General features: G+C 43.2%; 1 long non-coding RNA gene and 1 pseudogene across 22 annotated transcripts; one reads left to right on the top strand and one right to left on the bottom strand.

Moving 5' to 3' along the window:
• Positions 1 to 4313: 4313 nt before the first annotated feature.
• On the bottom strand, positions 4314 to 5519 carry LOC127331892 (probable carboxylesterase 18; annotated as a pseudogene).
• Positions 5520 to 10074: 4555 nt separating this feature from the next.
• Positions 10075 to 26164, top strand: LOC127331893 (uncharacterized). 22 transcript variants are annotated; one of them, XR_011751543.1, is made up of 19 exons: positions 10077 to 10785; positions 11859 to 11970; positions 12074 to 12117; positions 12219 to 12346; positions 15136 to 15357; positions 16855 to 16962; positions 17055 to 17134; positions 17787 to 17904; positions 18103 to 18369; positions 19752 to 19904; positions 20175 to 20392; positions 20592 to 20708; positions 20826 to 22249; positions 23708 to 23964; positions 24083 to 24186; positions 24303 to 24476; positions 24565 to 25057; positions 25159 to 25390; positions 25522 to 26164. It is a non-coding gene; the product is annotated as an uncharacterized lncRNA (long non-coding RNA). The 22 variants fall into 22 exon arrangements; XR_011751545.1 differs by having other exon boundaries at positions 23708 to 24186; positions 24303 to 24448; positions 24565 to 24618; positions 24796 to 25057; XR_011751544.1 differs by having other exon boundaries at positions 10078 to 10785; positions 23708 to 23920.
• The last annotated feature ends 1266 nt before the right edge of the window (positions 26165 to 27430 follow it).

The raw sequence follows: 27430 nt of genomic DNA, 5'->3' as shown, positions 1-27430 counted from the left end.
TTGTATCACAATATATATGTGTGCTACTCTAGTGATGTTATTAAAGTAGTTTATTCCTCCTGCACGGTGTAATGGTGACAGTGTGTGCATCGTGTAGTACTTGGCGTAGGCTATGATTGTGATCTCTTGTAGATTATGAAGTTAACTATTGCTATGATGGTATTGATGTGATCTATGCCTCCTTTCGTAGCGTGAAGGTGACAGTGTGCATGCTATGTTAGTACTTGGTTTGGTTATGTTGATCTGTCATGCACTCTAAGGTTATTTAAATATGAACATTGAATATTGTGGAGCTTGTTAACTCCGGCATTGAGGATTCGTGTAATCCTACACAGTTAGTGGTGTTCATCATCCAACAAGAGGGTGTAGAGTCTAGCATCTATCTATTTATTCTGTTATGTGATCAATGTTGAGAGTGCCCACAAGTGAAAGTATGATCCCTAGGCCTTGTTCCTAAATATCGCTATCATTTGCTTGTTTCTTTGTTTCTTGCATCTTTACTTCCTGCAATATTACTACCATCAACTGCACGCCAGCAAGCACTTTTCTGGCGCCGTTGCTACTGCTCGCATTTATTCATACCACCTGTATTTCACTATCTCTTCGCCGAACTAGTGCACCTATTAGGTGTGTTGGGGACACAAGAGACTTCTTGTATCGTGATTGCAGGGTTGCTTGAGAGGGATATCTTTGACCTCTTCCTCCCTGAGTTCGATAAACCTTGGGTGATCCACTTAAGGGAAACTTGCTGCTGTTCTACAAACCTCTGCTCTTGGAGGCCCAACACTGTCTACAAGAATAGAAGCACCCGTAGACATCACCCCACTAGTCAGAAGATAACGGTCAACCGTCGGGCAACCGGCCGTTACAGCATCTGTGATGGTTTCAGACAAGGGCTTGGGGAAAACTGAGGAAAAAACTAAGGAGATGGGGGAAATTGAGCACAACTAAGGACCCAAGGGCACGAAAATAGAAAGCCCCAATACAAATACGATATGAAGTGCCCGATCCACACTTCAACTTTGTCCTCTTTTTTCCCCTTCCCGATCAAGGTTAACAACTTTATCCTTTCATCCGTCATTGATAAAATGAATGTGTCGATGTACATCGCTTCACTATTCATGATGTCATGTAATGGTTATTGACAAACTTAATTATATAATGCAGATGGCCAGCAATGGATGTACAATGATCGACGCCATAATGAGTTGCGGGCCTGAAATATTTTTATCCGTGTGGCTGTGGAAAACCAACAGGCGGATGGTTTTATGTGGTGTCCATGAGTTGACTATCAGAATAAGAAGGATTACTCTTCCTTGAAAACTCTTCACACCCACCTGATGTGGTTTGGTTTGATACCCAGCTACAATTGTTGGACCAAGCACGGAGAAAGAGGGGTTTTGATGAAAGACAATGAAGAAGAAGAGGATGATGATAACAATCATTTGTTCCCGAAATACAGTTTTACTGCAACGGGGAAGCAGAAGATCAAGAGGCATCAGATGAACCCGTTGATGATCTTGGTCGGGCCATTGCTGATGCAAAGAGAGACTGCGAAACTGAAAAAGGAAAGGTTGAAGTTCGAGCAGATGTTAGAGGACCACAACAAATTATTTACCCAACTTGCGAAGATGGCCAGAAAAATCTAGTTAGTACACTGGAATTGTTGCAATGGAAGACAGCGAACGATGTGACTGACTCTGGATTTGGAAAGTTGCTGAAAATAATGAAGAAGCAACTTCCAAGTGGTAACGAATTGCCCGCCAGTGCATACGAAGCGAATAAGGTTGGCTTCCCTCTAGTATTAGACGTACAGAAGATACATGCATGCATTATGAATGCATCCTCTATCGTGGTGAGTACGAGAATTTGGATGCATGCCCGGTATACACGCATTGTGGTATAAGATCAGACAAGATGACCTGGTGATGTTGACGGCGAGCACCCCAGGAAGAGGGTTCCTGCCAAGGTGATGTGGTATGCTTCTATGATACCACGGTTGAAAGTTTGTTCATAAATAAAGAGCATGCCAGGTTGTTGCGATGGTACAAAGAAGATCATTAGAAAGACATGATGTTGAGACACCCCGGTGATGGGTCGTAGTGGAGAAAAATCGAGAGAGAGTTCCCGGACTTTACAGATGACGCAGAGAACATAAGGTTTGGTCTAAGTATAGATGGCATGAATCCTTTTGAAGAGAAGAGCTGCAGTCATAGCACCTAGCCTGTAACTCTATGTATCTATAACCTTTCTCCTTGGTTGTGCATGAAGCGGAAGTTCATTACGATGTCAGTGCTCATCCAAGGCCCGAAACAACCTAGCAACGACATTGATGTGTACCTAAAGCCATTAGTTGAAGAACTTCTGCAGTTGTGGGTCGTAAAAGGTGTACGTGTGTGGGATGAGCACAAATAGGAGGAATTTGACCTACGAGCGTTGTTGTTCGTAACCATCAATGATTGGGCTGCTCTTAGTAACATTCTAGGATAGTCAAACAAGGGATACAATGCATGCATCCACTGTTTAGATGAGACTGAAGGTATATATTTGGATAAATGTAAGAAGGTTGTGTACCTGGAGCATCGTCGATTTCTTCTGAAGAATCATGTTGTAGCAAAGAAAGGCAAACATTTCAAAGGTGATGCAGATCACCGGAAGAAGCCTATCCACCGTACGGGTAAAGATGTATTTGGTATGGTCAAGGATCTAGAAGTAATATTTGAAAACGTTCCTAGCGAACAATCTGTTCCAAATGACGCTGTTGGACACGCACCCATGTAAAATAAGAAATTTATATTTTGGAAGCTACCCTATTGGAAAGTCCTAGAGGTCCACTCTTCAATCGACGTGATGCACGTGACGAAAAATCTTTTGCGAGAACCTACTAGACTTCCTAGGCGTGTATCGGAAAACAAAAAATACACTGGAAGTACGACAGGACCAGCAACGTATGCAATGACGAGACAACATGCATCCAGAGAACATGACGGATAAACAACGTCATTACTCCAGCTACGCTTTTACAAAAGCTGAGAAGGAAATATTTTTTGAATACATGAGCAGTATCAAGGACCCGTATAGCTTCTCGTCGAATATAAAGAGAATAATAAATTTTGCAGAAAAAATTTCAGAATTTAAAGTCTCATGATTGCCACGTCATTATGACGCAATTGCTTCCGGTTGCATTGAGGGGACTTCTACTGGAAAATGTTCGAGTACCCATTGTGAAACTAGGTGCATCCTCAATGCAATTTCTCAGAAGGTAATTGATCCAGAAATTCTACCAAGGTTGCGAGAATGATGTGGTCCATTGTCTTGTTAGTTTTGAGCTGGTGTTCTCACCATTCTTATTCAATATTATGACACATCTCCTGGTTCACCTAGTTGAAGATATTGCCATTCTCTGTCCTGTATTTCAACACAATATATTTCTCTTTGAGAGATTCATGGGAGTCTTAAAAAAATATATTTATAACTCTGTTAGGCCAAAAGAAAGTATTTCCTAAGGCTATGGAACAGAGGAGGTCATCGAGATCTGTGTTAACTTTATTCTTGAACTTAAGCCGATTGGTGTCCTGAACCGTGGCATGAAGCGAGACCGAGTGAAAAAGTTACGCTAGAAAAGAAAGCAATAATAAGTATAAACGGTCATTCTTTCACTCAAACACATTACACAGTTCTATAAAAATCCACCTTGGTGGCTCCATATATCAATGTACACAAAAATATTATCTGCTCCTCACAACGAACTTTTCCAACAGAGACACCTCCCGTTTATAATTTTATCTTCATAAGAATGTATTTTTAACATTAAAATATGACATCTACATCTACAAAGCTACAACAAGTTTCTGAAAGGGAGGAAGTACATCTTATATTAGTGAACCAATGAAGTATAACTTTGAGGTGCCGCCATGTATTCACAGGACAGCCTTCGATCTTGTGTCCTTGTTCATCTTGCAGACAGAAGACATCAAGATGTCAATTTTGGAACTTCTACAACACTATGAAATAATTTAGCAGACGCGGGTACATGCAGAGACTTCACATAATGTAGTATTTCCTTCTGGCTATTTTATGTTGCTTATAATTTTTCGTGTAAGTTAAATTATGCAAACTTTAACTAAGAGTATAGATAATAATACAAAAATCTACTATGCCGAATACATATAATATGAAAATATACTTCATGATAATTCTAAAAATATTATTCTTTTATTATATATTTTTATTAATATAAATGATAACGTTTTAAGAAGTTTAACTTTGACCAAAACTTATATGCAATATATTTTGGACATGAGGGAGCAGAATTGTATCGACCAAACAATATACATTAACAGAAAGAGGTACGAGAACATAATGCCTCTGATTCACGACGAGTGGTCATAATCATCATCTCGGGTTCTCTAGGCGATCGGCTCCGGCCCGATGCTCCCCACGAACGCCTTGATCTCGGCGACGAGCTTGCCGGTGTCCGGCAGCACCGGGAAGAAGTAGAAGGCATGCACGGCGTCCGGGAACTCCACCACCCGCACCTCCTTCCCCTTCCGGCGCAGCATGGCGGCATACTGCCGCCCGTAGTCCTGCAGAGGGTCGAGCCCACCGACCACAACCATCGCCGGAGGGAACGCCTCCGGCAGCTCAAGCTCCGGGCCGGCCTCGCCCGTCACGTGCGCGGCCGGATGGTTCCGGTCGGCGCCCTCCGGCAGGAACGCCTTCCACCAGAAGTCGGACCGGCGAAGGTTCACGATCGGCGCCACGCCCTCGAGAGCTAGCTCCGACTCAGTCCTGTCCTCGCCGCCGAAGTAGGCCGCCAGGAGCAGGAGCCCGGCGAGGCGTATGGGTGGCGGCGTGGCAGCCGCCGTCCAGCGCTGCGCGACGTGGTGCGCGATGTTGGCGCCGGCGCTGTCGCCGGCGAGGAAGCATCGGGCGAGGTCGGCGCGGAAGGGTATCTCGGCGGGGAGGCCAATAGTGGCGAGGTGCCGGAGGGCGGCCTCACCGTCGTCGTACGCGGCGGGGAAGCGGTGCTCGGGCGCGAGGCGGTAGCTCACGGACACGACGACGGCGCCGGTCTCGCGGCAGATGGTGCCGCAGAGCGCGTCGTAGGGGCGCGTGGCCGCGGAGAAGTACGTGAAGCCGCCGCCGTGGAAGTAAACGATCACGGGCCGCGGCGAGGGCTCTGTCTCGGTAGCAGAGAAGTAGACGCGGGCTCGCACGCCGGTGGAAGAGCGTCGACGGTGACGTCGAGGGAGCGGACGCCGAGCGCGTCCGGGCGCGCGGGGTTGGCGGGCGCCTGGCGGTCGACGACCAGCGAGAAGAGGAAGCGGTTGACGGTGCCGTCCCGGCGCTGCGTGGCGTCGACGCCGGCCTCGAGCGCGCGGAGCTGCAGCCGCACCGCCCATGGCATCGCCCGCACGCGCGCCCGGAGGGCCTCACGCGCGACGTCGCCGGCCATTTTCCTTGCTTGCTCTGGGTAGCTGCGCCTCTGCGTGTACTAGTAGGCTAGCTAGTACAGTAGCTGGTATCTCGTTATGTCTTCCCGATTTTTTCTGGCGATGTGTGCGTCTGCGTCACTGCACCGATCAACAATGTCCGTTTCACCACACAGCGACATGGCGGCCGAAGATAGCCATGCACCAGAAGCATGTGCGGCGCGCGCGGAGCAATCGCGAAGGCGTGAACGTGATGTGCCGATCGAAGACGATGCCAGGCGCCATCTTGGTTTGTGTCCCGTCACGCTCATCGTCCTCACGTGCGTGCGTGCGGGCGGGACGGGAGCAACATCCGCGCGCGTGTAGTATGCATGGTGTGTGTGTGCCAGGCTGAGGAGTATCCTTGCGTGCGCGATCAAGTGTTGCACGTGCACCCGCGCGCCTGGAAGTCCATTAATTAATTATTAATGCATCCATTCCAAACGGCCGGCGAGGCAAACCACGTATATTCATTTTAGCTTGGTGCGTTTAGTAGCAACGGAATTGAACTTTTTAGGTAAACACTCTAAGAAAAGAAATCATCGGACCGCTCCATTGTCGTCCATCTCTATTCCAATCATGCGGTCCACATGCAGCTTTTATTATCACAGGAAAAAAAAAAATCGTCGTGTTATTTCCGCACACCCACCTCTATCCCTGAAACTGCTCCCCAAATCGATCTCCTCCTGGCCGCCTCACGATTCCCCACCGCGCCACCAGTCCTCTCCCCATCTCGCCGCGCCGCCACTCCTCTCCCCACAACACCCACCTAGCTCGGCTTAGACCTGTGCCTCTACCTGGATGGATTCATGCGCTGGCACCTGTGGTATTCCGCCGCTTGGAATCGCCGCCGAGCATCCTTCGTCGCCAGCGGGTAGCAGCCACCGTATTAGGTTGGGGGCGGCTTGGTGGATCAGCAGAGCCGTGGCTGCTCCCGTTTGTCCCTGCCGTCATCTCCATCTCTACAACGAAAGCACAAATCGGTAGAAGGTAATTGCTACTGCCGTAGGTCTTAATCTTCTCATGATTAAATCCATGTAATCCATTAGATGGATCTTGTAAAATTATATGTCTATTTTGAAGTTAAAAAGGTGTAATGCATTCACATGTGTGCAGCAATCCGTGGTAATCTCCAGTTCAGAATTTGTATGCTTTTACATGGTATGAATTGTGTTGAGATAGAATAAAATTAATACCTCCACCTATTAGATCTTCTAATACTCACATCCATGTATCTTGTACACTTGAATGCGTGTTGCTTCATTTCTACTCAAACTCGAAATTATGTGCGACATACATTGTCCCGTGAATAATTTTCCGTGATGATTCAAATAACATTATGCGATACTTCCATTTTATTTCTACTGCTTCAGATAATCTCCTATGATGCTTCATTCTTATTCCGAGATGTTTCATTTACAGCTTCAACTACTCAACCTACATTCCCATATGTACCTTAGATACTTCATTGCTAAATTAATAATGCTTCGTTACTACTCAATGGGCGCTTCAACCCATCTCTTGTTAAGCTTCCATCCTACTTAATTTTGTATGTTTCATTAGCTATAACCTGGATTGTGAACATACCTAGGTACTAGCCATGCTTCTAGTAACAACAACAATCACTTCACCACTAACCTTCTTGTGCTCCCAATTTTATATGCTATCTACATTTGCTTTTTCTCGATGCAACCTGAAAACATTCATGAAACGTATATCTACTTTTGCAACTTTCAGGAGATGTTTTACCACTACATAGTGATTACCCACAACCAAGAGGAAGCTGTTGTAGGTCGTCGATGACCTCACGCTGTTCATCATTGCTCCGGTCTCATTGAGGCTCTTCCTCGAAAATATCCATCTGCAAGGCAGTGCCCATGTTACCACAACATACTTCCTTGGTGTGTCCTGCAAGGTTGACTAGTGCTTCGTTGCTACCACTGGTGTGTCCCCTGCCAATGTGACATCGTCATCGAGGTGGATAATGGTGGCATCATGCCCAGACGACCTAATCACGTGACCCATTCTTGTTGTACATGGAAGCAGAATATGTTATTATGGAAAGTAAATAGATTTTACTTTTAGAAGCAAATTCTGTTATCTGTTGGAATATTTATTTTGCTTGAAGCAAAACATAATTATTTTGGAATGTCATGAGAAACAAGTAATTGTTACATGGGAAGCAAACGGTATTTTCTTTGGAAGCAAAATTATTTTCTATTTTTGGAAGCAATGTTGTAATAAAAAAATATTTTATTCAATCAAGAATTTTAATGCTAGATGGAAAAAAGAATCTCCAATCTTTGAAGCTATTTGGTTGGCCAAGAAAAAGCAAAGTATTCTTGGTGGGAATTGGAATTTTCGCACAAGAAATAGCAGTTCACCATGACTGTAATTAATGTAGCAGCAAATAACATTGGAAACTAAGACTACCCACAATGGGAGTATCATAGGTAGTATCATGCATTTCATGCATGCAAAATGCTGATGTGGCAGTGCAATTAAGGATGAGAGAGAGGGTGCTAGTATCATAGGTAGATACTGTATCATAGCACATACTACTAGAAAAATTAATGTCAAGTAAATCTTGTACATATATTTGCATTGAGATTCTATAAAACAATTAATATATAGAGGCTATGATACTAGTATATGATATCATGCATTGTGGAGATAGTAACATGTAGTAGTATCATACACATGATATTTCTATATGATACTATGCATTGTGACTAGTCTAAAGTTTATTCGTAAGGAAGCAAACTTTATTGCAGGGAATCTCATTTTATTACTGGTGTTAGTTTACTAAAAACCTGTAAAAGTTGAAATGTCACGTAATTAGGGTAATTGGTGTATCAATTCCAGAAACTCCGCACAAGAGTTGGCCCACATAGTTAATACTTTCTAATTTCAGTTTTGGAAACTCCCAGCTGGAGATTTGCAGGGGCCACGGTTCACATCCAACGAACGTATGGACTTTCATCCTACGGTGGGTTACTCGTCCGATATGATGCTACAAATCGGGAGCCGATTTCTAGTGATGCCCAACTTTTTATGTGCTACCTTGTCACGAATGACCCACAAGTTGCCTCGTTTTTACTCTCCCCACAATTAAACCGTGACCATGAGTTAATATGGCTAGAGCCAATGCGTTGGGTATTCCCGAGGTGGAAGGAGAGATTAGTGGGATTTACTATTAAGGTAGAGATTAATTAGGAGCCAATCCGCTCACCTCCTAGATTAATGACTGATGACGTGCCAACTTTTGAGCCGTGTGATTCGGTTTACCTGAACGGTTGTTATTCTTCCCAGCGTGGGTTAGCTCATCACTCCAGCATTCTAGGCGTCCACTCCCCTCCCTCTCCCGATTCCAGAGCTCTCACTCTCTCTGCTGCCGCCGATCAAGTTCCCAACCAACCCAGCCATTCACCGGAGCCGCGAAGCTCGCCAGCCTCCCTAGCCCCACTGTCTTCTCTCCCCATGTCAAATCCGCTACATCCACCGTCATCCCACGCCCTAAATCCCACTCCCGCACCGAAAACCTAGCGCCGCCCTTGACAGTCGCCATGGCCACCAAGGCCGGCCGGAGGGAGCTACAAGACGCTGCAACCGCAGACCACCAGAAGAGCACACATGACCCTAAAAAGGGGGACGGTGGTGCCATCCCCTTCCTCTCCGTCGCCACCACGGTTGGCCAAGGGGAAGACAATAGCATCAGCATTCCTCCGACTCCTGAACAGACTACACAAACCCCACGGCGGGGTCGAAGAACGACCGCACCCGGGGAGACCAACCTCCCCAGATCCACAGATCTGAGAGCGGCAGCAGCTCGTCGGCGCCGCCACAAGTGGCCTTGCCGAGATGGGGATCGAGCTCCAGCCCTTTTATTTCGACGCGATGCCGCCTCCACCATCCCGACGACGTCCCCCGAAAACCTAGATGAAACCAAGCCGAGCCGCTACCCGATGCAGCAGGATAGGATCCCCCGCCACCACGCCGCCGGGGCTTTGGCCGGTGGCGACGGGAGGAGGAGGGAGTTCGGGGCAGCAGGAGGATTTAATTATGAGCGTTGTGACTGGCGGAGCGGCTTTGACCTAGGATCAGTGACGTGCCAACTTTTGAGCCGTGTGATTCGGTTTACGTGGACGGATGCATGGGTTAGCTCAGCACTAAAGATAAATCTATAGCATTCTAGGCGGATACAATGTTCTCCATCTCGCACGTGTGCGTCTTCTCTCCTCGCTATACATCACGATTCCAGAGCTCTCTCTCTCCGCCGCCGACTAGATTGGTTGGTTTACACCCACATGTCGATGTCGGCCTTATGCATATTTTTGCAGCTGCCTATACCAAATGTTATTCCGAATTTCGGTATTGTCCGATTCTATTGTAGTGGGTCCAATATATGAAGTAGGACGCCTACGCCTCGTTACATTCATGATCGGAGACATGACCGATCTTTCCGGAGCAGGACACCACATACGGTAGGTACTCTGGATGAATCAAACGAGTTGAGTGAAAAGGAGTAGACCACATATATATTCATTTTATGTGCTTGTGCGTTTAGGAGCAATGGAATTGAACTCTTTTTCATGTATACTGTACTTGCTCGTTTTTACTACTCTGCTCACAATTAAACCGTGACCATGACTTAATATGGCTAGAGCTAATGCGTTGGGTATTCCCGAGATGAAAGGAGAAATTAGTGGGAATTGAAGTATTCGGTAGAGATCAATCTCCATCATTCTCCATCTCGCATCAATCCGCTTCTCCGCCGCCGGCCAAGTTCCCAACCAACGCCGACCACCCTAGCCCCGCCGTCTTCTCTCCCTGGACCAACGCCCTCAATCCCACTCCAGCGCCCAAACCCTAGCGCCGTCCGGCCTTGCCGGCCGCGCGCCATGGACGACGAACAAGACCGCCCTCGCGCATCTGCTGCTCCTCCTCCCCGACCTCCTGTGCGGTGTGGCTGGCTGGCCCCATCGCCGGCGGCAAGGAGGCCGACCTGCTGCGCGCGCGCCTCCAACGTCAACAAAGAAGACGAACTGGTGCTGTCCGCCCCGCTGCCTCCATGACAGGGTGTTCTTCCCGGACGACCTGGTACCCTCCACTGCCTCCCTGCCTCCTCCACACCCTACCCACTGGAAAGGAGGTGAAGAGTAAAGGGGCCTCTATTTTCTGCAACGGCGCCTGATTCCGGCGGTCAGGCCCGGCACGAGGAGATGCGCCTCTACCTCGACCAACAAGGGGGCCTGTGGCGCTGAGTCTTCTCTTTCTCTGGAGATGATGTTGTACCAGCCTACTGCATCAGGCAAGAGTCCGGCCATCTCCATCTCTTTAATTGTAGAATCCATACGTGTTACTAGGATATCACATGCTATAGCTAATACTACGTACTACGCCACTTTGTCTCAGCTGCATTAGTTAGCACACCCCTTATGGACAGTGGATGGTTTCTAACCAACACATGTGGTGGTGTCTAGCTAGTACACTCTGACGATTAAGTTTACATCTGGACAATATGGACAGTAAACAAGATTGGTTTGTTCTTCTTGTTTATGTGCTACTAGCTAGACGAGAGTTAAGGCGAGCTGCCGAGATCGGCGGACAGCGGCGTGGTGCCGCGCTGCTCGTGGTTGAGGTGTTGCCGGCTTGCTTGCGTTGGTCCGCCCAGGCAGCGAGCTCTCAGCCGTGCCTCTGGCTGCAAGGCGTACTACCATATTAGTTTCTTTCTGAACTATGTCTGATTCCAGTATCAGTTCTTATTCAGTTTCAGTCAAAGATGAATATTACAAGATGTAAACAGCAGGCGCAGCTACGTACATACCCTGGATTGCCCAAGTACAGGGGCACCAAAATTTTGTTGGACTAGCTTCTATGGATTTTTTTCAGCTGCAATCATTTTGCAAATTGATTCGAGTCTGATTCTTATTTGCTAGACACTCCTCACTTTCTTCAAAATCATGTCCATGTGTACATGAAAAAAATATTATCTTATGCACTATATATGTATCATGGGTGCAGATTTATTGGAGGACTCATATTTGGTTCTAATATAAACCGTCGGAAAGATTTTTATATCCATCATAAATATTGATGTACAAGCAAGAGCCTATGTTGCATACATATTTTAACATTCAAGTTCAACAATATCACTTGATAGATATTTTCACAGTACATTTGTTGCCACTTTCGATTTCTGTATATTGAATGCTCATTACATTTTACATAAAGTTCACTACTTTTGAAGTAAATTTACTTTTACTGATATGCTTCATTTACTTAGCATGGAGATTAAAATTGAACGTGTGCAGTGAAGATTGTTTCTCATTTGCCCCTATAGATTATGCTACAGAGTTCTGATGTCTAGTTATTCTCATGCAGGGTGTGTGAGAGCAAACAAGTCACATTCCACAAGACGGAGAACCTGCCAAGAGCAACTACAACTTTGAGAAGCCCTTCCTTTAATTTGCAATGGCCCCAATAATGTTCAGAGGTGCTTCCAAATATATCCCCTTGGTCGATTCTCGCTTTTTGTTTCTGTTGGTTTTCAGAACTTCAACCGTTCCTCTTATTTTTTACCCTTTGTGTTCCTCCAGATTTTGGAGAATTTGAGGATTTCTAGTTTTGGAGGGTGCCTCAGGTGATTCCTCCCATTTTTCTACCTTTAATTGTGCATTTTTTGTTATTATTTTCCTTGTATTTGACTAGCAGGCCAATAATGCGGTCCCTGTTGTGTTTTAGGTCATCTTCCTCAACCTGGCGCACCTTGCACATGTACAGCAACAGCCACATCCTCTCCCAGGGAGAATATATTTTTATGCCTCTGCCCACATTGGCGCATTTTATGATTTGCTGCATGATACTATATGGTAACGTATTTTGCCTATCCTAATCTAATGTCTAGCTGTCGGTTAAGTACTAATATTACGTTCGTTAGTAGAAGGTCGCCGCCCGAGTCAATTGTGCTTTTTGTGCTTTTACATTACCTGCACAATTGTATATTGCCACTTTTGGAATATTGATGTATAAGAGCCTATGTCTGATTGACTGATTCATAGGACTAGGATGTGCGTTTGCTGTAGTAATAGTAGGCAAGAATCCATCTCCTTAATTGGACAAGTCACACGTGTTATGAGGATAAGGTTACATCATGATTAGGTAAATACGATTGCTTAATTCTTGTTTATGTGCTACTAGTCGAGAGTTAAGGCGAGCTGCCGACAACGGCGGACGGCGGCATTGTGTCGTGCTGCTCGCGGTTGAGGAGTTGATGGCTTGCGTTGGTTCGCCGAGGCAGCGAGCTCTCAGCTCTGCCTCTGGCAGCAAGTTGTACTGCCGTATTAGTTTCTGGACTGTGTCCTATTACAGCATCAGTTCTTATTCAGTATCAGACAAAGCTGAATATAACTATTTATATGGTACCAATTGGTTTTCAGATGTAAACATCAGATGTAGCTACATATCCTGGGTTGCGAAGTACAGGGGCACCAATTCCTTATCAAACTTGTGTGGCCAGGCTTCAATGGAATTTTCTAGTTGCAATCATTTTACGAATTAACTCGAGTCTGATTCATATTTGTCTGGCGCTCCTCATTTTGTTGAAAATCATGTCTATGAAAACATGATTTTTTTCTGCACTCTGTACATATATCTTGGGTGCAGATTTGTTGGAGCACCCAAATTTCTTTCTAATATAAACTATTGGAAAGATTTTTTATATACATCATAATATTAATGTAGAAGAGCCTATGGTGCATACATATTTTGACATTCCAGCTCAAAGAAATCACTTGATAGATATTTTTATCGTATATATATTGCCACTTTGGATATTTGTTTGTTGAATGCTCCTCATTACATTTTATATACAGTGGACTACTTTTGAAGTAAATCAAAGCATATTTACTTTTGTTGATATGCTTCATTTTCTTAGCATGGAGATTAAGAACGAACTTTTGTGTGCAGCGAACTAAGTTTCTTGTTTGCCACTATATTTTAGCATGCGTAACAACTAAAGGATGCATTAAATTAATCTTTGCAACAACCATTGGTGTTGAAGTTCACCCATTGGATTTCACCATCAGTTGTGGAAATATTTGCTTCGATTGCTGGGACATTGCTATGCTGGGAAAAAGGAGTTCGGTGGCCTTAGGGATGTACACTAGTTAGTGTTATGTGTTACGTATTCTGAAAAGACAGTGAAGTTGCAGCGTATGTTTCTTCTGCATATGGTGGTGTCCTATTGTCTCAATAGATAGATCCCTTGGTTAACTTGTAATGTGGTTTCCTTAGCTTAATTATTGATTTGTTGTTCCTAGGATGTTAGTTATTACGGAAATACAATGAAGTTTATGCTAATGTTTCTGCATATGAATTAGTTGTATTGTCTCAATAGGTGGATGTCTTAGTTCACTTGTAAATTGTTTCCTCAGTTTTGTAGTATTTGTTGCTCCTAAGGTGTATTTATCAGCATCATGCGTCGTTATCTGAAGTTCTGTTAAAGCTTGTAGTACTTTTCTTGGGTTGCTACTGTTTATTAATATGCCTGACTGATTTTTCTTTTTAATTAATTTTGCAATATCCATGGTCAGCATGCGATCATTTTGTTTGATGTCACATCAAGATGACTTACAAGAATGTTCGGATTATGGGTGTACTTCTGTTGCATATCTTTAGATTATGGTTCGGATTTCTTCTGTGTAGCTGATGGCATGTTGTGGGTTGGATATTGGCAATTTGGGATCAATATAATGGTTTGATGCTAGTGGGTTTTGTTGGAATTGCTGCAATACCCTGTTCTTATTTTTGTGTGGAACACTGCGGTTAAATGAATGCTTTTAGCTAGTCTCTGTTTGCATTGCTTGATGTTTTCTTATATGCAGTAACTCGGTATCACATCATTGGAGCAGCACATCATGCTGGTGCTGCATTCTGTTTTTTCATATATGCATTGCCTGATGTTAGTCATCTGTGGTAGTTCAATATCACGTAAATGGAGCAGCCTATATTTTCTGCGCCTCAATCGACTATTTTCCTATGTTGATTTGCATAGTATGATGACTTGAGCCTTTTTTCTGCTTGTTTGTCGGTGTCGATTGTCAAACAGCAGAGACACTTAAAGATCGATTTTTTCCGCCTACTGCAGAGATATATTCCTCCATCTGCTGCTATGTTGTACAACGAAATCTTGATAAAGAAATCTTTGGTAGCAGAAGAATTGCAAATCAGAACCCCACTTGTAATTTACTTGCAGAATTGAGCAATGTTCTCATTTCTAGATTCATTTTGGCTGATCTGTTGTTGGATTAATGATGGAAATCTGTGATTTCTTATCTATTTTGTGCTGCCTGTAGTTATATGACAAAGAACTTGCCATGTTCACCGTATGGAGATTAGTCTGGCAGTATACATATAGCTTCTAGTTTATGTATGCACCCATTTTTGTTTACTGGCTGTATATGATACTTTCTGTCGGTAGTGGCTTTATAATATACAACTGCTTTTTTGCTCTGTAAGTTGATATGAACTGTCGGTATAAGGCAAGCAATTTTTAAGTTACTGGATTGGCTCTAATTCATTAGATTTACATCATCGAAGAAATGACTATGTTTATAGGTTTGTTCTTTTGGTAGTTCTAAGCCGAAATTCCTATTTGCAGGGGAAAGATGTTTGATTCCATTTGGTTATTCACTCCGAAATTCCTATTTTGATGGTGAACAATGTGCGGTATTGTTTCTGAATGTTGGATATTAGCACCTGCACGTGCAGCTGATGAAATGAGAAGCTTATCATCTCCACATGTGTGCCAAGGAGTAGGCTGAAGCTAGAGATATGAATGAGGTTGTGTCTTCGTTCCTAGTTATATGATGATATGAATTAGGTAATTTTACTCTTGTGGTGGTGTTCCCTTACTACCAGTTGTTTCTATATTAGACCGATTCACTACATGTGCATCGACAGTCATGCTGCTGTTTTAGTTGGGCTGGGCCTATGGGTTGATTCCACATTGTGGGCTTCACGATTGGAAAGAAATGGCTTTACTGTCTTGTGGTTGGCTGGCTTTGCAAATTTGTCGTTTTGCATCGTGCTATAACATGGTTCAGTTGGATTCCAACATGAAAACTAAACTTCAATTATTGATTGAAGTGTTGGATTTGTGTAACCTGGTGTCAATGGTTACTTACTTTTGTTGTTGGCTGGATATTATTGTGTTGCCTCGATTAATGTTGCCTTTCGTATGTATCATCTTGAGGAAATAGGAACTCTTTTTTTTAACATTCAATTGTTAACCCAATTTCTTGTCTTTGTGTGTTGTTGCTTTCTTGGTGAAGAAGAAAACATCAAGTACTTCATCCATGTAGCTCTCTAGCAGTTGAAGTCAATTTTAATTGCTATTCAACGTCAGATTTTCAGTCTGTGGTCCCTGATTGGCATATGTGCATAATCTTGTGCAATTAGAATTTTTTTTATTCCAGTAAAATTCCTATATAGTGTTATCGCTTTTGTTTCCATCGTTATCTAGTGTAATAGTCTTTCATCATATAGTGAGCTCTATTTGGATAGTCTGAAACAAGAAATAATCAAAATGATATGTCTTCTTTGTAGTTAATGTTTGGCCGAAATGCTTTGACATGTTGTCACTTGTGCAATATCTTTAGATTTCCGAGAGAAGTTTGTGAGGAAGTATCAAGAAAGGATTATCCATTCCTCATTATTTAACTGTCTGATGGAAAATCTATCTTCTCCCTCTAATTAGTGTTGTTTATGGTTTAAAATCTATCTTCTCCCTCTAATTAGTGTTGTTTATGGTTTAATCTGGGGTTGCTCTGTTCCTAGTTCAGTGATTTTAGTAGTTGCTCCGTTCCTAGTTCAGTGATTTTATTTTCTCCCTCTCACTGGTGTTTTGTGCTCTGCACCTTATTTGACCTGTAAATAGTCCTAGTTAAATTTTGAGACGGTCTGGTGGGTATTGAAGTTGTTCTTATCTCAGAGTGAAATTTTGAATAGGTTCCTGATTCAACCCACAAGACTGTCATGTTTGCAACAGCAAATGGATGCCTAAACTGATTTTAATCATCATGTTTGTGTCATTTGTCATTTCTTTTGGAACAATTTTGGCATCATATTGAAGTAACGTGTGCCGGATTATGAGTAATACGTCATATGCAGTTTTGCTCATGTGAATGTCATTTGCTTAGTCTCGTCATAAATTTGAGAGATGTATGGGTTTTATATTATGACAAGCCGGCTCAACTTTCCCGGAACTAGATTAGTGTCCTCTTTTTAGATTTCTATACCGAGTTAAAAAAAACATTGTATCGTGTTCATTTGATTCATCATTTTCTGAAATAAGTGAAATATAACTTTGTCCTTTTAGGTGCACATTGTCGGTACAAAGGCTAAAGTTATGTTGGGTGGGATTCATGTAAACATGTGTCAAGTACTGCTCAGATTGTTCCTCGATGTGCTCCACGTCGAAACCCAGGTACACCACACCCTACCTCCGGCTTGTGTCTTTTCCCTATTTTTCATGTTGATTTGGTTCGTGAATTTGACATGGGACTACTTGTGCTTCAGGTGTTTAAAGGGGTCAAAATCTCGTCTAATACCTCAGGGATTTGATTGGGGCACAAGGTTTGCTGATAGAGGGATTCAGAGTAAGACCACTTCCAATTTGTATGCATGAGTGAATCTGAAAAGTCTATATGCATGTTATGTATTTGTTTCTTTCATTACAATGCACCCGCCATTTGGCTTCAGAGCCAGGCATGCATTGCTGGGAGTATATTTGTGTATTATGTTTCTATTCTACATCCCACAACATGTGAAGATCAATTTGACTTCTATCCTAGCATGTGAATATTGGGTTGAAACCACTTGGTCGAATGCAATTTATTTGCTACAATGCTTGGAATTATATATTCTAAGGAAACAAAGTACTACTATGTTTTGTAAATATGAGATTATCCCTGTTTTGGTTCAAAGTGTAGATACATATTGCCATGCATGTTTTGTTAAGTGTTTTTGCTTGCTGGGATATGAATGAATTAATGCAAGAACAGTACAAGTGTGTTTATCCACTTGCATGAAACAAAAATGGCATAGGACTTGTCGTTACCATTGTTATTCATATTGCCAATCTCCCTAGATGTTTTTCTGGACATGCCAATGAATATGTCAAAGACATACTTTTTGTTTCAACTCACCCGCTCATTCAATTTACATTTCTTGTATTTGAGCTCTCGTTATCGAGATTTGATATGTGTACGATGATTTTTTCTTAGTTATGATATATGTCTTGCTTGTTAGGAGTGGCCACCTGTAAGAGACGAAAGCATCAAACTCAATGGGAAGATGGAATTGGTGAGCTGCAATACGCCGGAAGGCAGCTCTTTCTCGTGTTTTTTGATGACAGATGCTCGAAAGTGTAAGTGACGACATGACCATGCAAGCATTCAAACAATGTTCTTCTACTCCCTCCGTCCCGGTTTACAGGGCCTACGCGTATCCCAATATGTCATGTTGATTAAATTAATGATCTAGAGATACACGCAAGACCTATAAACCGGGACGGAGGTAGTAGTAGTCATCGCATGTATCTAACTTGTCAATTATGTGTGTTCAGGTTCTATGCCGCAAGGCATTCTCCTTTGAAAATTGAGGATCTAGTAGTCTGAACAGTATGGAGGTTGAGTCTATACATTTGGAATGCAAGCTTGAGCCTCTGATTCATCTGCCTTGAAGTCAAAGTCGTCCGCCTGGAGATGTAGCTCCAACCTAATGCCGAACACCACTCCAGGGTCTCTGCAATGTTGGTGAGGACAACTCCAGCCTCGGCGCCAAGTGCGGCAAGTTCTGCCTCGTCCTCACCAACCAAGACGATGATTCATAGGTATGCACACACAATTGCCTAGATTGAATTAAACACCCCTGTCCAGATTTAGATGTTTGTAGTTGCAGGTACATGACTACATGTCATGATAAAGTCACTTTTTCTCAGACTTCTTTCTCAAAGCCCACTGTTAGCATTCTATACTGAATGCTTGCATACCCCCGTGCATGTAGCCTGTGAAAATAATACTTTCATGTAGCTATTCTATTTTAACCAGTAATGAAGTTTTAGGAAACATATTTCACAGTGGTCTAAACATGTAGCCGGTGTTCTTCTTAAACCAGACTGTGGAGCTTCTGTTTGCTGGTGTGCAATTGTAGTAGCTGATCTGAACTACTAGATCGAAGTGGTTGTTCTTTTGGGAGTGAACACAAGGTTGTCTTGTAATGATGAACTCAGTTATGTCCTTAACGATGCAAGTGTGCTGCTTCTTATCTCAAAAGTTGGATGTTTTGCACATAAAACACTGTCTACTTATTTTCTAGTTTTTGCTTTCGTTGGTCATGTTTTATTCTTGTTTGTGTATAACGAGGAGGACTAAATGATAGCATGACCTTTTTTGACAAGATGACCTCGACACCTCTGTCTAGGAGCTCGTTGACATGGGCACCCTAAAGTTAAATTTCTTTTAGTTGTTCTGAATCAGTTGTTGTCATGCTATCAAGTACGCACTATTCTGCATGGTGTTCTGGGTCGAGCCAAGCACTATGCATATTTTTGCAGATCATTTAAGAGCTATATAATTCATGCATATAGCCCATGTTGTGAATTCTTGACCATTTCATGGGTACTTGTGTTTTCTCATACTTGGTTGTTCATTGCTTAGAACAACAATATGCATACTCTTGGTTGGTGGTGTTTTTAAACAAGATTTTTGGTTTGATTGAAAATGACTATTTTTTCATGTTTCTAAAGTCATTTTCCTTACTATGCTATCAATCTTATAAGAAGAGTTGCGCTATCAAATTTGTTTGCACTATTGATTAAGTTGGAGATACTTCTGTTGTTGTCGTCTTATTGTTACTTGACTAGTAGATACATATTGGCATGCATGTAAGTGTTCCTGTTTGCTGGTAATGGATGAATGATCACAGCAATCGAAATTTTGATATATTGGAATATGTCCATTTCCTTGTGATGAAGAACATGAAATTTAGTTTGTTATTTTGTTGCTTTGCATCAGTATTTGTTCGAGCAGATTATTTGGTTTCGTTGAAGCAAATAGTATGCCGTGTGTTTTTTCTAGGTTTCCACGTTCTATTGCTTTTGATGTACATGGTTTACTCACTGGGGTGGCTTTTTTTTTGGTTAGTTCTGCTACCACTTTGGTGGTATTTTTTTCTCTGTTAACTAATGTCTGCCCTCTTTTTCCATTCATACAGAAATTGTTAGGAGAAATAGGACATCAGCTTCAGAGTATTTCCAAGAAAAATGCTAGCAGAGACGGACGATGCCGACCACTCGTTCATTCTACCAGCAGAAACAATCGAGTGATAAAGTTTGATAGCAGAGTGACAGTCAGTGCAAACTCTGAGGTTCTTATTCAGGAAAATTTGTATTGAGCCATGCCTTCTTGATATTCCGTTTCCTTACGTAACAAAATCCAGTTCGTCTGGCCACATGTTAAATTATCAACTCATAGTAGTGTTTGACTTTGGAGTGTCACTCATATTCTAAAAAAAGAAAGAAAGCCTCTTGTTGCTGTCATTAGCATATTTGGTATGATGTAAAGAACAATCTAGTCTATGCATGCTCATATAGAAAGAAAATTTGATCTGCTTCTTGGTCTGTTGTCGCGCATGCAGGTGACGGATGGCCGAGACGCTGACCGAACCTTGTTCTTGGAGCGATCGGTGGATTGCCGTGGTGTTGGTGGAAGGGAGAGTCCTTGATGTAGCAGCATCACAATGGACAAGCCTGGCCAGCATCTCCAATGAATATGCGATTCAGTGCGGCCTGTCTCTGGAGCTAAGATGAACAATACTTCTGCGGCTCTGCGAGATATGATAATATCATCAGCGAGGTGTCCTCAACTTTCAGTTCTAGTGCTATTTAGTACATATAAAAGCTTATATTTTTTATATACACTATGATTGTTGTATACACTATTATGGTTTGTATTCTTCAAGTTTAATAGTGGAATTCAAAAAATGAAGTAAATTTATACCCTAATGTGTATGTTTCACTTGCAAAGTTAATTGACCGGTGCCATGTTTTTGTAGTTGAGATTCACCGACAACAACAAGCTGAAGCAAATCTACGCCTAGCACAGTCGTGGTGAGTGGTCTGAGCATTCCTCCTCCAGCAAGCACATACCAAACATCCGCAACTTAGATCGGGTAAGATGTACTTCTAAATTCTGGCTGGCATGAAAGACCCAAGAAGCGCAGGACCAAGCCAGTCATCCGCTTGATGTTGTCATACCTGGGCAATTGTTGATGTGTTTCGCCCTGCAGTTTGAAGAATCTGATAAGTGAAGGGCATAGCGGCTAGTGTGTTGCTATCCTTGTCTGCCTATGTTGTCGGCAAATCAAGTTTTGAGATTGAAGAGGGACACATGCTACTGGTGACTCCTTGGAAGACAAGGGACACTGTTTGGGCTACAATAAAAGAGAATCCTGGTATGCAGCATGTGAGACAATCATTACCTGGGTTAGTCCCATCTTTTATATGCATTCTGGTTGCTAACATCCATCACCTCTTGTAATGATGAACTCAGTTATGTCCTTATCGATGTTAGTGTGCTGCTTCTTATCTCAAAAGTTGGATGTTTGCACATAAAACAGTGCCTACTTATTTTCTAGTGTTTCCTTTTGCTGGCCATATTTTGTTCTTGTTTGTGTATAACGAAGAGGAATAAATGATAGTGTGACCTTTTTTTACAAGACGACCTCGACACCTCTATCTGGGAGCTCGTTGACATGGGCACCCCAAAGTTCAATTTCATTTTGTTGTGCTGAATCAATTGTTGTCATGCTATCAAGTGTTGTTCTGCATGGTGTTCTGGGTTGAGCCAAGCACTATGCATATTTTTTCAGATCATTTAAGTGCTAGATAGTTCATGCATATAGCCCATGTTGTGAATTCTTGACCATTTCATGAGTATGGGTGTTGTGTCATACTTGTTGTTCATTGCTTAGAACAAAAATATGCCGACTCTTGGTTGGTGGTGTTTAAAGAAGATTTTTTGTTTGATTGAAAATGACTTTTTTTTCATGTTTCTGAAGTCAATTTTCTTACCGTGATATCAATCTTACAAGAAGAGTTGTGCTATCAAATTTGGTTGCACTATTGATTAAGTTGGAGATACTTCTGAGGTTGTGGTCTTACTGTTACTTCTTCAAGTAGTAGATACATAGGTGCATGCATGTATAGATGCAGATGGTCCGGGTTGGACCTATGACCCGCTGGACTGGACCTCCAACTTGTTCCCAGCAGGGTCAAGGGTCGGCCCGAAAAAATTAAGGTCCAAATTGACCCTTATCCCTTCGAACCTAGGGTAGAACCGCACCTGGAGCTTTCCTCGAGTCTCGACACCGGGCAGACGGCCGACCCCGCGCCGCCGCAGGAGCGGGCAAGCTGCCGGAACCAACTCGTCGGGGGTAAAGCAAGTTGTTCCCTTCCATCCGGTCGTCGCGCCACCGCAGGAGCGGGCAACCTTCCAAAAGAGGTTAATCCGCCGGCCGCCGGAACTGCTCGAAGCCGGGGAACACACCACCCGCCGCTGTAGATGCGCCAGTGCAACGGCGTGAACGTGCTCGAGTTCCTCCGCTACCTAGACAGCTTCGGCAAGACCGGGGTGGCGGCGGCTACCCTCCACCCCGTGCCAGCCTCTCCACCCTCGGCCTCTCCCCTCCGATTTGAAACAGACGAAGCAAAGGTACTTGCAGCAAGAACTTGAGGATTGCAAGCTTCGTAGCTAGGGGCTTTGGCAACATTGTTTCTGATCATGTGTGAGTGTGTCGCCGTCTCAGTCTCCAGCCCTTAATTTTTCTTCTCCGCTATGGTTTTGCCATCGCCAGTTCAATTCGAGTGTTTGATGGCCAACTGATTCAGTGTTTCCCTGAGAACTTAGTGAACTTAGTAGCGGTACTAGTTCTTTCAAAAAATAAACAGTACTAGTAGCTGATATTAGCTATTCTTGATTGATCCCTTTTGGTCTGCGGATTGGCAAATTCGTTAAGAAATTATTTGCTTTTTTCCAACAATTTTCTAATTCAGTTCAGTACTCAATCAGTGATTTCTTGTGTGAAATTAAAGAGAGAAGAGTTATGTGTTGATTTCCTGATCCGCTTCTAACTACAAACAGCAGCGCCATCAAGCAGCAGTAGCAGCCATTCACCACAAGCAAAGTCACGCAGACGCAGTAGTAGCTCTCAAAAGGGCCGAACCTGGGTTTACCCGCTACCCTAATAAACTAGGTCCGGTCCAAACCTGGAACCTCAAATTGGTCTAAAGGTCCACCGGTCCAGTAACAGGTTCCAACCTGACCAGACCTGTTGCATCATGACATGCATGTAAGTATTTCTGATTGCTGGGTAATGGATGAATGATCACAACAATTGAAATTTGATATATTGGAATGTCCCTTTCCTTGTGATGAAGAATATTTGTTCAAGCAGATTGTTTTGTTTTCTTGAAGCAAATAGTATGCCGTTTTTTTCTAGGTTTCCACGTTCTATAGCTTTTGATGTCCATGGTTTACTCACATGAGTATCTTTGTTTTTGGTTCGTTCTGCTACCACTTTGGTGGTATTTATTTTCTCTGTTTAACCGATGCCAACGAACATAGCATGAAAACCATGTCATCTCCACCTGGCATGTTTGATGTATGTATTAACAGGCTATTATATGATTCTTCTTATTCTACACATGAACATCAGTACATGTTTGAGCTACATGTGCTAGCTAGATATGAAGCACATCAGTGCAGTAAGTGAGTTAGAATGATGGTCAAGTCCATCGTACCAGTACAATAGTAGGTCATGAGAATGGAAGAAACTGTACCCTACGAGTAGATACATAATGCCGCTGTTTATGTAGTTTGTCCCTTTTCCTTGCAGAATATTCCTGATATTTTTGTTAAAGCTTGTAGACTGATGATATTTGCTTCCTTCTGAATGTTTTATTGGCGCGGTATGGCCTATATGGTAGTTACGGCTAGTGAAATCCTCCAAACTATAGTGACACTAATTTTTTGTATCCTGTGTCTGATAATTTTCTCATATATGCCGATATGAGTTACTACTTTTGGACCTTTTTTCTTATTATTTGGTTGTACTGATGTCAATCCTTTGTCTGTCCATCTAAAATTTAGTTCTTCTTCTTAATGGTCTAGACTACAACCCCCTCCCGCTGAGCTCCTCGGGTTGCTTCTATTAGTCAGGCGGTGTGGTGTTAGTTGTATTTATGCAGCACCAGCCTCCCCGAGCTGCGTCTGCTAGCGTGCACCCGGGCTAGAAGCCTGCACCTTCCTGGAGATGCGGCTCCGTTATGATGCCAGGGGCCTCGGGAATGCTGATGAGGACAACTCGACCCAAACAACGGCAAGGTCTGCCTTGTCCTCACCAACCAAGGCGATAAAAGCTTATGATGGTTGTATACACTATTATGGTTTGTATTCTTGAAGTTGGATAATGGAATTGAGAAAATGAAGTAAAGTTATAGCAAAGTTAATTGACCGGTGTCATGTTTTTGTTGTTGAGATTCACAGAAAACAACAAGCTGAAGAAAATCTACACCTAGCCCAGCCGTGGTGAGTGGTCTGGGCATTTCTGCTCCAGCAAGCACATACCAAACATCCACAAATCAGATCAGGTAAGATGTATTTCTAATTTCCGGCTGGCATGAAAGACCCAAGAAGCGCAGGGCAGAGCCAGTCATCCGCTTGATCTTGTCATACCTGGGCAATTATTGATGTGATTCCCCTACAGGTTGAATAATATGATAAGTGAAGGGCAGAGCGGCTAGTGTCTTTCTACCCTTGTCTGCTTGTGTTGTCGGCAAAGCAATTTTTGAGATGCAAGAGCGACACATGCTACTGGTGACTCCTTGGAAGACATGGGACACTGTTACCCTGGTATGCAGCATGTGACAATCATACCTTGGTTAGTCCAGCTTTTTATATGCATTCTAGTTGTTAACATCCAGCACCTTTTTTTTGTTGAATTAACGATGATGAACTGCTACATGCAGGTGCCCCACTGGGAGGGCTATGTGCGGCCTGAGTTGAAGACTCATGCACTTAGGGTCTGTGGACAGAGATGCTTTTGCTGATGACGCTGAATATGTTTTGCCATTGCCTTTGTTGTTTCAAAATGTTGAACTAGTACTGTATTTTTTTGATGGAAATCTGTTTCACTGAAGAAAAGCTTGTTTGTGGACATTGTGTTTACTTATATTTTGCTGAAACATGTATGTTTGTAGGCCCTCTTGCGGTCTGGCTATGTGGTGCGTTGATGGTGGTGGTGCTATTCTTGGGCTTGCCGATGCTTCCCGCTCCCCTCTTGGGTTAGGCTTGGGTGGCCCCTGGCTTCGACTACCTCCTCGGTGTGGCGGCCGTGATGCTCAACCTCGGCTACAAGCTTTCCGGAGTCTGATGAGATACTGGTTCACCCTTTGGTTATGTGGCTACCAACTTACCAAGTGCTCTGTGATTTTTTGTACTTACTTCCTTCATCTTTGTCAGGTATGCTTAACTATGTGCCCCTTGCTTCATTTTGGAGTACATGTATTTTAATTTGTGCCTTATGTTATCTGGTCATTGAGATGTTCTCTTTCTCTTGGTAGGGCACCCTCAGCGAGGCCAAGATGTACTACAGGGCGATCATGTTTGTGAAGGCGGACTGCCAAAATCTGTCCACCTTCGTGTTGACAAGTTCCCCAGATCCAGTTCACCCGGTCTTCGAGTAGTTTGAACTATCGCACACCTGCAAGTCCTCCAGTGTCTTATCTGGGTACAATGTCTTCCAGCCTGCAAACAGAGATTAGATGGTTTTGAATCTAAATACGAATTCTTAAGGTATATACATACATGTCGATGTATTTGTATCTTATAGTTTCACGAACGAGAACTAGCTATGCTGTATGTGAGGAAAGTAAGTTCTATAATATGAAATGTCTTCTTAATTCCAAGTGTATTGCTTTATGCAGGTAGTGTCTGAGGTTTTTTCACCAAGGATGGCAGATAGACGGATAGACCAGATTTAACCTTGCATTGCTTCATTCGGATGGTTACTTATTCTTTTTGTAATCATCATATCTGAGGTTCTTATTGGATGCTTCTCTGGGATACCAAGTGAAGTAACAGCATAACTTCCTAAGTAGGTGCTATGATCAGAATGCAAGAATCTGGATATTGTCTCCTTGGTGATGCGTTGGTTGCAGCCTTCAGTTTCATGTGGTTCCTCCCTATGGTTTGGACTGCATGCTCAATCAGCCGATGCTATCAGCAAGGTGGAGCCATGGATTGGAGAAGGAAGAAGCGCACATCTAGATGCCTGGTGCGGTGATTTTGGATTATGTTGGTTTCGCTGCTAGGATTGATCAGCAATCGTTAAGTCATAAGAAGTTTTACATTGTTGTTTTGAACTATTCTTGTAATGGCATGGAATTGGTACTGAAATATGAGTGGAGTGCTAATTCTATGTATGTAAAAATGAAACTGTTGGCGAAGCATTATCTTCAAAATTCGTAGCAAATCATACGTGTCTGGTACTACCTATACCTGTGTATGCTGCAGCTACGAGAAGTTAACTATTATTTGGATTATTGTATATTGTCCATCCTTTCGTAATTTTCCTATGCATAGCCAAAATGAACCTGTGCGATCAGCAACCATGATAAGAACTCAAAGAAATTCAGAGAGTTTATATTCTCATGGTAACCATGAGTTGATGGAGGCCATTTGTAGGTACCCAATTGTATGATTGATCTACCAAATGAGAGATTGCAGAGCATGGATGATTGCTACGTATGTGGTGGATGGATTGTTTGATCTACCAAATGAGAGACTGCATAGCATGGATGAATGCTACATACGTGGTGGATGGATTTCGCGGCCAGGATGCACATTCAGCTCGGCGTTGGTTTTTTTGGTTGAGTATATAAGATAAGGTCGATCTAAGCTAGCACATGAGTTGAGCATGCAGCTAGAGATGGGTCAATCTACACCCATAACAACTGATTTAGTCGTACTCGCATATTCTTCTGTCTATCTCTCTCTCTGTCTTTTTCTCTGAAACAAAATGAGGACAAAATAGTCTAATATAAGCTTATTTAATTGGATCACTCAATACGAAAAAACGAAAAGCAGATCTTTGTTTTCTGTTTACCTAGCCAGACGTAACAAGATATATGTTCCTGCAGTTACGGGATTTGTAGCCTTAAAGAGGGAAACTAGTATTTGAAATTTAGGAAAAGAATAGAGTATTACGGTGAGAAGAAAAATTCGTGAATTCTAAAAGCAGTCCCTCCGATCCGGGCATGCAAAATGGTGAATCTTAGTCCCATCTGGCCCAGGAAAACGAGCCGTTCATGCGGTGATTAGTCAACTGGATTGATTGACTATACCTATTAATTAGGGATACGCCTCTTGGTTTCCTTGTTTGGTGAGAAGCGCCATGTCAGCAATCCGTGTGCTATACTCATCCCTGCCGTCCATCTATCCATCCTTGCCATGAAGGAACGAAACGGATGGAGAGTAGTAACCAAGCGAAATCTCATCATACCTTTTTCCCGCTTCTAGTTTCGCGGCAAATATTTTCAAACCAGCCTAGCTCCTCTATAAGTAGAAGGACATCGCCAAAGACCGCGTGCGGAGAGCGCGTGTGACTTAGACTTTGACTTTTACTTATCGAGGAGAGGAGAGGAGTTGTTGTCCTGGAATTCCGGGAGCGCACCGAGCTGATGTGGCCGAAGGCGCAGACCTTGCCGAGGACGATCTTGGGATGGCTATTTCCTCTTGGATTGATGTACCGCGTGCCCGAGTGACGCCGGGATGTAGCGGGCGACTGAACTTACCACCTTGCGCCCTGTTGTGTCAACTTCGACTAGCCACACT

Source organism: Lolium perenne, chromosome 2, assembly GCF_019359855.2.
Source record: "Lolium perenne isolate Kyuss_39 chromosome 2, Kyuss_2.0, whole genome shotgun sequence".
Classification (NCBI taxonomy): domain Eukaryota; kingdom Viridiplantae; phylum Streptophyta; class Magnoliopsida; order Poales; family Poaceae; genus Lolium; species Lolium perenne.
This window is presented reverse-complemented; position numbering and strand designations above follow the sequence as displayed.